This window comes from Psammomys obesus, unplaced genomic scaffold (genome assembly GCF_907164565.1).
Source record: "Psammomys obesus unplaced genomic scaffold, mPsaObe1.curated_primary_1811, whole genome shotgun sequence".
Lineage (NCBI taxonomy): Eukaryota > Metazoa > Chordata > Mammalia > Rodentia > Muridae > Psammomys > Psammomys obesus.
Genome location: NW_026596125.1, coordinates 10,529,091 through 10,544,929, shown reverse-complemented (window position 1 = coordinate 10,544,929; position 15,839 = coordinate 10,529,091).

Sequence of the window (15,839 nt, the reverse complement as noted above, 5' to 3'; positions counted from 1 at the left end):
TTCTGTAAAGCAAAGGACATTGTTGTCAGAACAAAACTACTGCCTTACAGATTGGGAAAGAATCTTCATCTTTACCCTCTATATTTGAGAGAGGGGTAATATCCAGAATATATAAAGAACTAAATAAGTTAACACGCAACAAATCAAGTAATTCAATTTAAAATTGGATACAGAGCTAAACAGAAAATTCGCAATAGAGGAATATCGAATGGCAGAGAAACACTTGAAGTATTCAACATAATTAGTCATCAGGAAAATGCAAATCAAAACAACCCTGAGATTTCATCTTACACCTATCAGAATGGCCAAGATCAAAAACTCAAGTGACAACATATGCTGGAGAGGATGGGGAGAAAGGGCCGCCCTCCTCCACTGCTGGTTGGAATGTAAACTTGTACAACCACTTTGGAAATCAATCTGGTGCTTTATCAGACAACTAGGAATAGTGTTCCCTCAATATTCAGCTATACCACTCCTAGGCATACATTCAAAATAAGCTCAAGTATACAACAAGGACATTTGCTCAGCCGTGTTCATACCAGCTTTATCGTAATAGCCAAAACCTGGAAACAACCTAGAAGTCCCTCAATTGAGGAATGGATACAGACATTGTGGAACATTCACACAATGGAATACTACTCAGCCATTAAAAACAAGGAAATCATGAAATTTGCAGGCAAATGGTGGGAACTAGAAAAGATCATCTTGAGTGAAGTATTCCAAAAGCAGAAGACACACATGGTATATACTCACTTATAAATGGATATTAGATATACAATACAGGATAATTATACTAAAATCTGTAACCTAAAGAATCTAAGCAAGGACCCTGGGTAAGATGCTCAATCCTCACTCAGAAAGGCAGACGAGATACACCTTGGAAGAGGGAGAAAACAGGAAACAGAATAGGGACCTACCACAGATGACCTCTGAAAGACTCTACCCAGCAGGGTATCAAAGCAGATGCTGAGACACATAGCCAAACTTTGGGCAGAGTACAGAGAATCTTATGAAAGAAGGGGGTGATAGAAAGATGTGGAAGGGTCTGGAGCTCCACAAGGAGAGCTACAGAACCAAAAATTCTGGGCCCAGGGGTCTTTTCTGAGACTGATACTCCAACCAAGGACCATTTATGGAGATAACCTAGAACCCCTGCACAGAGGTAGCCAGTAACATCTCCAGATGAGTTCCCTATTAAGGGGAACAGGGGCTGTCACTGATATGAACTCAGTGGTTAGATCTTTGATCACCTCCCCCTTAGGGCGAGGGGCAGCTGTACCAGGCCACAGAGGAAAATTATGAAAGACAGTCCTGATGAGACCTGATGACTAGGGTCAGATGGAAGGAGAGAAGGACCTCCCCTATCAGTGGACTGGGGAAGGGACATGGGAGGAGATGAGGGATGGAGGGATGCAGGATTGGGAAGGGACTAAGGTGAGGGCTACAGCTGGATACAAAGTGAATAAATAGTAATAAATAAAAAAATATATTAACTAAAGGTAGATACAAAAAAATCCCATCAACATACTGACAAATAAAATTGGACAACTCTTATATTTTATGTCAAAACCAAATAAAAGTCATCAGAAGAGATAAAATTTATCAGAAATATAAGTTATTTAAACATACTCAATTAATGAATATAATATGCCATGTAAGTAAACTTAAGGTCATAAATCACTTGAAAATCAGCATAGCTGCAAAATAAGACAAAGTTCAACATGTTTTCAAGATAAAGATCCATGAGAAATTAAAAACAGATGGAACATCAAAATGATAAAGGTTGCTAATGACAGTTTTATATTAACATTGTACTAAATGATAAACAAATAAGAACATTTACTCTAAAATTAAAAAAAATGAGTCAATGATGTCCATTCTCTTCATTCTTACCCAAATTAAAAGTCCAAGGCTTGGACCACTGATGGCGTGGGAGGAAGGATGGAGGAGTCAGAAAGGTCAAGGACACCATAAAAAACCCACACAGTAATCTGGCCTGGGCCCATGGGGATTCACAGAGACTAAATCATCAATAAAAGCAGACATGGACTGAACCTATACTTCCATATGTAGCAGATGTGCCGCTTAGTCATCATGTTAGTTCCCTAACAATAGGAGTAGGGGCTGTCTCTGACTCTTTTGCCTGTCTCTGGGCCACTTTCCACTAGCTAAGCTGCCCTGTTGCTCCCTGGTGGCAGGAGAAGATGTGCTTAGTCTTGTGGTGACTTGAGATGCTAAGGTGGACTTGGACCACTTGGGGGCATTCTCTTCTGTGGGAGGAAGGAGAGGAGGGAATGGAAGAAGGGAAGTTTGGAGTGGGACTGGGAGGAAAGGAAGGAAAAAGTCTAACGCTTAGCTAAAGCATATTAAACGAGAAAAGGCCATAAAACAATTAAAGAAGGAAAGGAAGAAATCAAACTATAAGACTCTATATGCCTTATTAGGAAAGTTTTTGATGTGTTTTAGTGAAGTTGCAGGATTTAAACATACAGAAAGAAAAGAAATCAGGGAAAATGAGCTCAAAACAAAGTGTCTAGAAAGAAACCCAAACCAAGTGTCATAGCTCCACAATATATATTCAAGGCTTTGAAAGGGGAAACCAAAGAAAATAGCAGATAACAAACATTTCATGTTCTGTGTTTGCAAAATTACTGTTTTGAAAACGGCAACATTACTGAAAGCAATCTACTGACACAATATCGTTCCCGTCAAAATTCCAGGGGCTTTCATCACTGCACCAGGGACGCCTACCAAGAACTCATATGGAAACACAAGTGGCATGATAGGCAAAGGAACCCTAAGGAGAAAATGCAGCTTGAAAGCTATTTCCAGTTTTCTGTACTTTCTTTATCCTTCACTTTGCTTCACAGACGATACCATTAGTTCTCCATCTCAGACACTGTGGATTTCATTCCTAGATATCTGACTGGGATTTTCTGTCATTTATGACTGTACTTAACATGAAAGCTCTAGTTTCTTGAAGTTGTGAAGTGTTCTTAAAGTATCCCAATAACTATGTACTAGTCATTGTCACTCTAACAATGGTTCTACATGACAAGCCTCATACAAGTACACTCGTCTTGGGTGTGTTCCTACTGACTGTTATACCCATGTTTCATGTCGTTTTAGTCCATCTTTTCATAATTACTAATTTTTAGGTTCCATGAAATACTCTGCAGATTTTGCTTCTCATAGGTGAGATATTTATAAAAGACAAATAACATAAGCTCCTAGATATTCCACTGAAGTTTATTGACTCATTGGGGTTTTATGGAATATTGTCATACTCACAAGGAAAAATCTGGTTTGCAAACCTCTGGAAAATATTTTGTCCAATGACAAAATTAACTGCAGACACATGCATATGTATGTAGCATATATGTTATATATAGCATATATTATGCAAGATATATGTGTGTGTAATTAATTTGTCACGGACAAAGTATTTTCTAGAAGCTCGCAGACCAGATTTATTGTTGTGTTTTATGGAATAGGGGCTTCTTAACCAGTAAGGCCTTCATGCTTGGAGAAAAGCATCATGTTGCAAATATAAGACATGACTTTCCCAGAAGAGAGAAAATGGAGAGTTAAAATGCTCTGATTTTTAGATCTTGTTTTCAACATTGAAAATTTTAAGTTTAACTATAAATAAATTATTGTTTTGGGTCTAGTGTGTCCTTATATTCCAAAGTTCCTGGACACTTTTGCAGGAGGTAGTTCAAATATTGTTTTCTCAGTGATCTTTGAAATTGAAGGGAATTATTGAGTGTTCTTGGGAAGGTCATCTGATTGATCACAAAAGAGTCTTTAATGTACTGATTCTTGCAAAGGAAAGCTGTGAGTTTTATTATAGATCCATATACTTGGAATTAGTTGTTAAATTTTAAATTAACCTTGTATACAAGTGCTGTCTTCTCTATTTTTAAAAAGCATCTTCATAGCAATCTACATCAATAATTGAACATTGAAATTAGAAGATATTTCTCAGAATTTAGAAAATAATTTGAAATTAATTTTTAAATATTTAACGTAGTTATGAACATAAATTGCAGCTGTTATCTCACTTAGAAAAGCCCCCAGAAGACATCCCCAGACCTCACTATTGATTTTCTTCAACTTATAATTTGATTAGATCCTGCTAAGCATAATTTATGTTAAAAATACATGTGATACAACTCATTTATGATCACCATGTCTCAGTCTGACATAGTCTCAGGACACTTATAATGCCCGGTACTTGTTGTGAACCATATAAGAGCATAATATTTTATATAAAAAATATGCACTGTACCATAGTCTATTTGATAGTATACTTAGCCCAATTCACATCATTGTAAAATCAAAAACTTTGTTTAAGCAACTCAGGTTAGGAACTATCTGTATTTTACACATGTTAGTTTCATGGACAGGTGGCAATCTTGAGGAATAATATCTATCTTATGGGAGCCAGAAACAATACCACTAACCTCATATCTATTAACTCAGTGTCTATTTTTTAACACATATTTTCCTATATGTGAGTATAGAGTTGAACAGAGCAATGCATTTCAGTGTCTATTTCTGCACATTTATTCCAGTTGTTGAACATGGGGTTCATTGAAAATCTAGAAAAGCTATGGGAAGACATGGGTTTTCACTTTGAGAAAAGGGAATGAGAAATGAATTACCTAATTCATTACCTAATGATTAGGTAATGAATGTTAAGAATGCACTAAACTTGGAAACATGTTTTTTTTATAATATAACAATATATTTATAAAACATATAATGTATAATATAATAAACATATTATACCCCAAATATAATTGTGTACCTTTATAATTTTTTATTTCTTTTTTAAAATTTTTCATTAATTACACTTTATTCATTTTGTATTCCCCCATAAGCCCTTCCCTCCTCCCCTCCCAATCCCACCCTCCCTCCCTTTTCTGCATGCATGCCACTCCCCACGTCCACTGATAGGGGAGGTTCTCCTCTCCTTTCTGATCTTAGTTTATCAGTTCTCATCAAAAGTGACTGCATTGTCCTCTACTGTGGCCTGGTAAGGCTGCTCCCCCCTCAGGGGGAAGTGATCAATGAGCAGGCCAATCAGATTATGTCAGAGGCAGTCCCTCTTCCCAATACTATGGAACCCACTTGGACACTGAACTGCCATGGGCTACATCTGTGCACGGGTTCCAGGTTATCTCCACGAATAGTTCTTGGTTGGAGTTGAAACATAAGCAAAAATGTTTGTTGTCTGAAATTAGAGACTCAGAACACCCTGTGACTGAAATATGTACTACTTCAATCTAATATTTGGTGATTAAATCTAAATTGACTTTTATGGAATGTAAATATCATAGACTTCACATCAATACATGTTTTATTTTCTTTATCAAAACAATACATTTAAAGCTGTACAAAGAAATAAAAATGACAGAGGAAAAGTTATGTGTACTCATGAGGGTAAACAATATCTAATTTTTTATAATTTTTAGAAATTATCTTCAAAGTATATAACCATAACAATTACCCCAAAGGCCAGGCCTAGCATGTAAACTTGTAAAAATCGAATAAACTTTTGCTTCCTCATCATTAGCACCAAAACAAAGCAGAGGCTCCATGACGCTGAATGACAGGGACAGGATTCTGGCACATGCTCCACAGCACTCCTGATTCTCCTATGAGAACGGGCGATCATTTCACTCAGAAAGAAATGAATCTCAACGTTGTCCATAGTCCATCGGTCTTATGTGGATAAATACAAAGCAGTGCTTCTCAATTTGGCCTAATACTTATCATAAGGTTTTTTTAAGTAAATGTATAAAGCCACTAAAATATTACATGTGAAACTCTTATCCCAAGAATATTTGAATATTGATTGCTTGAAAGAATATCTGTAAAGAGGTGATTAAGAAAGAAAATTGTTGTTACTCTTCTTGTTATTCTGACAAAAACAAAAAAAGAATCTTAAAGGCGGAAGGGTTTACTTCGCTTGTGGTTCTAGAAAGGGCCTAGCCTCTCATGTTGGAGAAGGCATGGGTAGCAACAGGAGGAAGAAGGCAGCTGGTCATATTGCATCAACCATCAGGAAGCCGGAAAGTTGAATTCTCGTGCTCATATCTTTTTGTAGCCAATCATTCTGTGACCCTAGAATGGTGCCACCAACACATTCATATAGGTTCTTTTCTTCTCATTTGGACATTACTGAAAATAGCCTCATATGTATACCCAGAAGCTGATCACTGTAAATAATACTAAAGTTAAAAACCGAGATTACTCATTACTCCATCTTACTTGTTTTTCATTATTTTATATTATAGTAAAACACACACAATACAAAATCTATATAGTAACCATTTGGATGTGTGGTTCAGTGCCATTGAGAACATTTAAAAAGAACATATCCATCTTCCGTGTCCACACTCATTTTATTCTTGTACAACTTAAAGTGTGTGTCAACTTTCCCCTTGACTCAATCCCTTGAGACCATAGCCATCATTCTACTTAATGCCTCTGATTTTGATGAAGTGTCTCCGTGGTATTATTCAGTATTTATCTTTTTAAATCTGGCTTTACCTCTTAGTACAGTGTTCTCAACATTCACCCATTTCACAGAATGTGTTATAATTTTCTCCTTTTAAAGACAGAATGCTATTCCACTGAACAGATAGACCATGCCTTTTCTATCCATTCATCTGTTGGTGGCATGGGATTTATTCTAAATTTTAGTTGGTGAGAATGATGTTTCTCGGTGTAAATTTAGAAATATTTTCATATCATATTTTCTTTCCCACCTCTAAAATTCTTGCAGATTATGACTACCATAGAAAAAAAGCAACTTAAACAGACAAATTATGTTGGAAATATTGTAGATAAAAAAGTGGTTTTCTTCCCTTCCTCAAATAGATGCAATTGCACACACACACACACACACACACACACACACACACACAGTGAGAGAGACAGAAACAGAGACAGAGACAGAAACAAAACCAGAGAGAGAGGCAGAGAGACACAGAGACACAGAGAAAAAATGGAGAGAGAGAGACAGACTCTGGACTCTTCCCTTGCTCTAGATTATCATCCCTCTTCCATAAAACATAATGATGTGTAAAAATCATTAGTTCTGTTCTTCCCCATACAGGGTTCACACTTCCCCTTTCCTCCTAACCAGCATCAGTTTATTTTACTTGAAAGCAGAAAGAGCTGTATGCGTATCAAATTATCATCTATCTCATTAGACACAGCTCAAGTTGACAAATAATCTTTATTTGAGTATGATTTTTATTGTTTTCATAGGATTTTTAATTTGCTTTTGGAAGAAGTTTGGCTCTATATAAACACACCATTTTATGCCATTTAATGCTCAGATATAGACCATAGGCAGCTCAGTCTCCAGGTGGATTCCCTAGTAATGGGGACAGGAGCTGTCTCTGACGTGGACTCAGTGGCTGCCTCTTTGAACAACTGCTGCAGGTGATCAAACTAGGCCACAGAGAAAGAGGATCCAGACAGTCCTGATGAGACCTGATAGGCTAGATAAGACAGTAGGGGAGGAGGACCTCCCCTATCAGTGGACTAGAGGAGAGAGCATAGGGAGAAAGAAGGAAGGGAAGGTGTGATTGGGAGGAGTTGAGGGAGGGGGCTACAGTCAGGATACAAAATGAATGAATTCTAAAAATAAATAAATTAATTAATTAATTAATAAAATAAAACACACAAAATAAGTTTACATACTAAAATCCTAATATTTCAATCATAGATTTTATTACTATTCATTAAAGCTTCAAATTACACCTTAGATTATTCAGCTCCTCTTGTCTCCTTCTACTGCATACATAAGAATCCAATATTTGGCAATTATAAGTGATGTTGAAATGTTTGCACATAAATTTTTTATTGTTGGGAGTCGAACTTCAGTGTGAATTCCTCGAAGAGTCATTTTTGTGAGAAAATGAAAATTCATCTATAGTTTTCTAAGATATTGCCAAATGTCTTTCCCAAAGCTGCCGTAACTTTTAAATTTTTGCCAATGTAGTGGGCGAGAAATGATATCTCAATTTAGTTTTAATTTGCATTTGAAAATCTCATAAATTTCAAGTCTATTTTAATATGTGCTTGTTAAACTACTCACATCTAATCCCTACTTTTTTATAATATTGTCTAACTTCCTATAGGATTTCTGGCATATTTTTAATTTTCAAAGTTATTTTTATATTAAGGACATCAAACTTTCTCGTTGACACATTACAAAGATTGTTTCTCAACTTTTACATTTATCTTTAATCTTTATTAATAAAACCTTTAAAATGAAACCTGGTTTTATTTTAATTTGAAGTGGTGAAATATATTAAACTTTAGTGTTATTGAGTCAGTAGCCTGAATCATGTATAAAGCTTGTCCCTATATACAAGCTACAGAGAATAGCTTCTTTTTACTCCAGAACTGTGTGGTTTCATGTCTTTGGTACAGAAAGAGGACTGGGTATAATGCTGTGTAATTTGAAACAACTACACAATTATTCATATTGAAGACTTTTGATTCAGGAACTGGAATGTATGTATTAATTATATGGTATAGCTTATAAATAGGCCTACCTATTTCCACACCTTTTGACTTTCCCAATCTAACTCATTGTCTTCCCTATCCATTTCTGAGAAATAGGCTTTTTTCATACTAAAGCTTTCAGATCTCTTTTTCTCCCTGTGAGAGCAAGTTCTTCACAGATCTTCATTTTCTGCATTTTCTTACCAATTCTTGGTATTTATTTTTCTATATGGATTTTATATCAACCCAATAACTTTGAGAAAATGTTGATATGCTCTTTGGAATCACATAAAATTTATGAATTGTTCTGAGATCATTTTCACTTGTAATGACTGAATGTGCTCAGCAAAACAAAGTATCTTCATTCATTTTAACTTTGTCTTTACATCTGCAGGGAGAGAAAAGAGAGAGAGAGGGATAGGAGTTACTTATCTTTGTGATGGTTTTCAAAGAGATACCTACAATTATCATAAAAAGTGATGTTTGACATTCTTTCAGGACATTTGTAAGAAAATGGCAGAATAACTGTGAGTAGGGTCGGTGCCAAAGTAATAATATCATATTGAAGAGAAACTGTGTTATAGATAGAGCTGATCTTGAATTCTTTGGAATAATCCAAAACAAAAATCAATAGAAAGAAATTGACAGGTAGAGGACAGATGAGCCAGAGAGGTAGTAAAAAGTTCTACAAGGCATGATGTAATTCTTTTTTGGTCCAGCTGGAAATCTCAAATTCTTTGTGAGGCCAAACAGAGTTGTGAGCTGTTAAGGACAAATCCCATACAAAAAGAAGAACTGCTCAGGGGTTTTAAATCATAATCAGTCACCATAAATATACATAAACACACATAAACATCCATACCTATTATTTACTGCAAATCTAAAAATATAGACTATTTAATATTTGAGATGATAAATATGTTTAGACTGGCTTAAACATCACACAGTATATACATGTATAAAAATACCATATGTATGGCACTCCATTAATAAATACACACATTTATATGTATATATATGCTTTGGAATACTGTTTAAAATAAAACATTTAATACTTCAAAGTGATTGCAATAATATTACCAACTCAACAATGAAGTAAATATTTTAAAGTAAAATAAAAGAAAGCTCTGTAGACCATAGCGAAAGAGTCTAGGGGCACACTGATCTCCCTGGGCAAGTGAAATAGGATATAATTACGGGGTGTCCTGGGAGCAGGAAAGACTGGGAATGGCAACTAACTCAGAGATCCACCTGCCTCTGTCTCCTGTCTGCAGTGATTAAAGGCACATACCACAACACAATAGTCGCCAGAGAGGTATCATGATAGCAACTGATAGGAACAGATACAGAGACACAAGCCACACAATAGGTGGAGGGGGGATGGGCATCCTTTGAAAAAAAGGAGGGAGTATTATATGGAGCCGGGGGGTTGAAGACACCACATGAAACACTGACCACAGAATCAACCAAGCAAGGCTCATCAGGGCTCACAGAGAATGAACTGACAATCAGTGAGCCTGCATGAATCTGAATCTATACATGTCATAACCCATACATGTCATGGGTGTGGGGCTTTGTGTTCTTGTGGAAGCCCCTAACAATGGTAGTGGGAGTTGTCTCTGACTCTTTTGCCCCTTCTTGGTATCCTTGTCCTTCTACTGGATTACCTTGTCCAGCCTAGATATGTGGGTGTGTGTGCCTCCTCTTATTGTAACTTGTTATGTAGAGTTCAGTTGTTGTCCTGGGGAGGGCTACTCTTTTCTAAAGGGAAATGGAGGAGAGATCTGGGAGAAGGATGGGGAAGTGTGGAGGAAGGAGAAAGTGCAGTTGGGATGTAATATATGCAAGAAGAATAAATTAAGAAGGATAAAATAATAATAAAATTTTAAAAATGACAAAAGCAGAAATTCAGTGAAACATAATACAGAACCAAATGTAATGCCAATCCAGAATTCACTAGGCATTTTAGTGACACCTTGGAGATTACCCCGTGCTCCTAACTGATGTTAGCAGGAGGAATGATGTGTTATTTATGTGTCATACTGACTTTAGTTACCCAAATGTTTAGTGAATGTGAGGCCCTCAGTGGACTGCTAGGTTGTAACAACAAACCAGAAATACTCATAGGTAAATAGCATCTACGCACTAGCTTAAAATGAGCTCAAGGGTGGTGCTCGTGGTAAAATAAATGATAAAATATGAGGTAGTATTGCATGTTGATACGTATGAGCTCACATACCCTGGTGTGCATTATGTGCACAAAATGTTTTCTATTTATTTTGAAAAAAGTTCTGTGCGCAAATTTCACGATTTCCTCATTTTGAGTGCTGAGTAGTACTCCATTGTGTAAAAATACCACAATTTCTGTACCCATTCCTCCCTTGATGGACATCTGGTTTGTTTCCAGGTTCTGGATATTACAAATAAAGCTGCTACAAACATGGTTAAGCAAATGTCCTTGTTGTGTACTTGAACAAATTTTAGATATATGCCTAGCAATGGTATGGCTGGATCTTGAGGTAGCACTATTCCTAGTTGTCTGAGTAAGCACCAGATTGACTTCCAAAGTGGTTGTACCAGTTTACATTCCCACCAGCAGTGGAGGAGGGTTCCCCTTTCTTCACAACCTCTCCAGCATGTGTTGTCACTTGATATTTTGATCTTGGCCATTCTGATGGGTGTGAGGTGAAATCTCAGGGTCCTTTTGACTTGCATGTCCCTAATGGCTAATGAGGTTGAGCAGTTCTTTAAGTGTTTCTCTGCCATTCAATATTCCTCTATTGAGAATTCTCTGTTTAGCTCTGTTCCCCATTTTTTTAATTTTATTTTTTTCTTATCAGTTACATTTTATTAACTCTGTATCCCAGCTGTGTCCCGCTCCCTCATTCCCTCCTAATCCCACCCTCCCTCCCAGCAGGTAGTGTAGGAGTTAAGAGGTGCCCATGTTGCTGCAAAGCTATGGTGTTTGTGGTAACAGACAGGTGTTGTGCAGATTAAGTGATATTTGTGTGGCTGCAAAGCTCTGTTTTGGATTCTGTTAAAGAAAGGGTTCTTGTAGAGACTGGCAGTTGACTCATAGAACGAAGTCAGATCTTACCTCAGCCAAGATAAGAGTGAGGTACCATCCACCGAATGAAGGTGCACATAGAGTAAAACAACTGATGAAAGATGAATTCTGTCTCTCCCTCATTCATTCTTTTTTAGAACTAGTGTGTCTTTTTCTACTGTCCTGAACAACCAGAACTGTATGTTTTTAAAAATGCTGACTCCAGACTTCACACTATCAGCTCCACAGTTCCTTAGAATTTAACTGTCTTACTGAGTTTTCTGTTCTATAGCTTTTGCATGGACTGATGTGCTACTTCAGACTCTTGAGTCAGAGAAGAATGTTTTCCTAATAAGGTCCATGTAATGTGTGCTTATCTCACCTATTGTTTCCACATCAGTGGATCTCTCTGACCTGTGAAGTCCTCAAAAAACCAACCATCACTAAGCACATCTGTACAACTAAGGCCACGTAAATGAACATATATGTGAGTGATCAATTCTTTCTAAATTGAGGAAGACTAAGTTTATACTCTGCCAGTCAGGTTAGTAATTATCATTAACAACCAGGTGCAGTCAGCCAGGTGCAGTGTCTCACACCTGTAATCCTAGCATTCAGGAGGCAGAGGCAGGTGGATCTCCATGAGTTTAAGGCCAGTTCGGTCTATAAATTGAGTCCAGGACAGCCAAGGCTACACAAAGAAGCCTTCTCTTGACAATTAATTAATTATCATTAACATGTATGGAATATACATTAAAATGTATGTAACTCAGTTTGGATTACTGTGAGCTTACCTATCCATCTTAATTGTAATGATATGAAAGTTCCAAGAAACAAAGTCGCTTTCCTGAGACAACACAGGAAGTAAGGACATCTTTGGCTAGGTAACAAGTTCCATGCCAGCATGGGATCCATGTCTCAAACCAAGTACTCAGTTAATGAACTTAATCCAGTCTGGTTCCAGAGGCCAAGTACCTAACCACTGCAACTACATTTCTCATTCTGTTATTGCATCTAGATAAACAGAAGCCCACAATTTTCAGAAGAAAATGTAAGACAAATGAAAACACCTGAGAAATGACAATGCAGAGTCCTTTTTAAATCAGAGGTAGAGTGAAAACTCAGTATTTATCTTTCCTGCCAAAGGATGTATTTGCAAAACACCATATTGCACGTTTCAGTGACCGTTCCTGTGGGAGCCTTTGAGAAGCTTCTCTGTTCTAGAAAAACATGACCTGTCATCACAAGGTCACCAGTTCCTGTCTTCTTTCTGCTCCAAGGCAAGCCTTTATGATATCAGAAGAACTAAGGAATATGCCTGGAAAAGAAGAGGGTGTATGGGATTTTTAGAACAATTTTTAACTTGTTTTATTTTGGGGACAGTTGATTTTTCCCCACAACTTACCTAACTTTGTCATTCTTTTTTTTTTTCCAAAGGCACTGCTAACAAGATCTCTTAATATTGAAGTAATTAATCTATGCTGTACACTGTCTTTTTTTTTTCAATGAATGTTTGTTGTACATTGCCAAAATGCAATAATAGAAAATTAAAATTACCAAGGAGGCATAATTTATGGTACTTTCCCCTCCTAAAGAAAGCTTTTAAATAACTTGCAATCAGAACAGCATCATCTAAAGCATTTGGGAATTACACATTGATTTTTAATAAACGGTGTGGATAAAATGGGCTATGTTAGGACTGAGATATTGCATAGTGAGAAGACACGGCCTCCTGGGGAGGTAATGAAGCATCCTTCATCCTTCATCTATCATCACACCAATCTTGCTGGGCTGAGAGAAAAGGCCCTTGGGAAGGCCGCTGGTTTGGAAAGGTGGAGAACTGGAACCATGCCCACTCCCAAATGCAAATGCAAATTGGCTATAACTTAATAGAGAAGGATGGTTGCACCAACTGTTGGTAGGATTCACAGCTAAGTACTGCACTGTGGCCTTCCTTCTTGATTCTTGGAATGCCATGCTCCTATCTATATTTTCTTCTAGACATCATACATTCACTTGGAAACAAACCCAGATATTTGTTGTATTCAAATTCTTATAATTCTTATTCACCTGAATAGAGCTGAGTCTCTCTAATGCCCCTCTCTGTCCCTCTCTCTATTCTCTCTCTCTCTCTCATACACACCGACGTACTCACATATTATGTATAGATTAGGCACAGAATGACAATAATTAAAGAGAATGCATTTTTTTAAAGAGCTGCAGAACTTAAAAAAATGGCTAAGGTACATGATGTACTGGAAAGAAATCCAGAGGCACAGGGTAGGAGTCACCAGCATTTCAGAAGACAAATAGTAGTTCTGGAGTGGGAAACAGGTGATGGGTTTAATGCTGCAGGAACTAAGGGTGGGCATGCAACTATAAAATCAGTTCAACCAGAAGTGAAAACTTTGTGTGTGTATCTCAAAGTTTTGACATATAATTTTATTGCAGAGCACTACACAATTCATAAACATAAAGTGTATTGAATTTTTACAAACTAAACCCAATCTATCAAGATAAAGAAAATTGACAGCATCCAGAAGCTGTGTGCAGGCTATCTTCCAGTCACTATCCCCCAAGAATAAGCTTTTGTGGCTGGCTCTTTTCACTCAACATTATGTTTGCAAAATACAATTTGTCTTGATTATAACACAATTTGCTCATACTTAATTCTCATTAAGGTAGTATCTGTTATTTTTTAACATAAAACTCACATTTTGTGGCAATATTTTAGGAGAAGAAGTAGATTACAAGTTCATGTCTTCTCCACGGCTTTCTCCTCAGAATGCTTTTCTTGTCCTCAGGGCAAGATTGGAGGTTTCTCTCCAATGATGCTAAACTCTTTATCAATTAAAACTCTTTGTTCAGCACCAGATAAATATTCCCCTATTTTAAAACTTTATCTACCAAATAAGCTATCACCTCCAAACTTAATCCTACCCAGTCTCTCAGGATATCCAAGACAGAAGCAGAATGTAGTCAAATTTCTAGTGAAAATGTTTCGCGAATAGGTGTATTCTAGTTCATGACATAGTCTTTGATTTCCTCTAAAACATCAGGAACTCGGACATGTCCACATATCTCTGAGAAGTCTTGCCTTCCATGTTTTCACAAGCAGAGACCATTAAGCTGTGCTCATAATAATCGATAGCTTTTCAAGCCTAAAGTTCAAAATTCTTCCTTAGTCCTCCCACAAAAGAGTTCCATTGGCCTATAATCATGTGGTCAGGGTTATCACATCAATCACCCTGCTCCTATTTACCAATTTCTATCTTAGTTCAATTCCTAGTTATAGAATAAAATGCTCTTATGAAAACAACTTAAGGGAGAGGGATTTATTGGACTAACAGTTCCAGGTTGCTCTGGGCTGTTACACGGAAGTCAGGGGGTAAGACCTTGAGTCAGCTAGTTACATGACAAGCACAGACAAAAGCAGAAATGAATGTAATTGTTCCTTTCATTTGCTCCACTCCTAGAGCTGACAATCTCCTTCCTATAGAATGTTTGCACCCAGAGTAGCTGAGACTTCACATCCCAACTAAGGTGGTTAGGACAAGACTAAGACCAAGCTAATGGAAACAGTTGACATTCCCTTTACATGTTATTTTAAACTGAGTCCAAATTGAAAATTTGAGTGAACCAACACCCCAAGCATAATCTTCACAGGCCCTGCTAATCACACAACTCTTTCATCTAGGCACCTCCCAAACTCGTCACCAATATCTAAAAAATACCATCAATTAAAAACAAGGAAATCATAAAATTTGTAGGCAAATGGTGGGAACTAGAAAAGATCATCCTGAGTGAGGTATCCCAGAAGTAGAAAGACACACATGGTATATAATCACTGATAAGTGGATATTAGACATATAATATAGGATTAATATATTAAAATCTGTACACCCAAAGAAGCTGCTAAGCAAGAAAGAAGACCCTGGGTAAGATGATCAATCCTTACTCAGAAAGACAAATGGGATGGACATTGGGAAGGGGAAAACAGGAAACAGAACAGGAGCCTACCACAGAGGGCCTCTGAAAGACTCTACCCAGCAGTGTATCAAAGCACATGCTGAGACTCATAACAAAACTTCGGGCAGAGTGCAGGGAATCTTATGAAAGAAGGGGGAGATAGTAAGACCTGGAGAGGACAGGAGCTCCACAAGGAGAGCAACAAAACCAAAAATTCTGGGCCCAGGGGTCTTTTCTGAGACTGATACTCCAACCAAAGACCATGCATGTCGATAACCTAGAACCCCCTGCA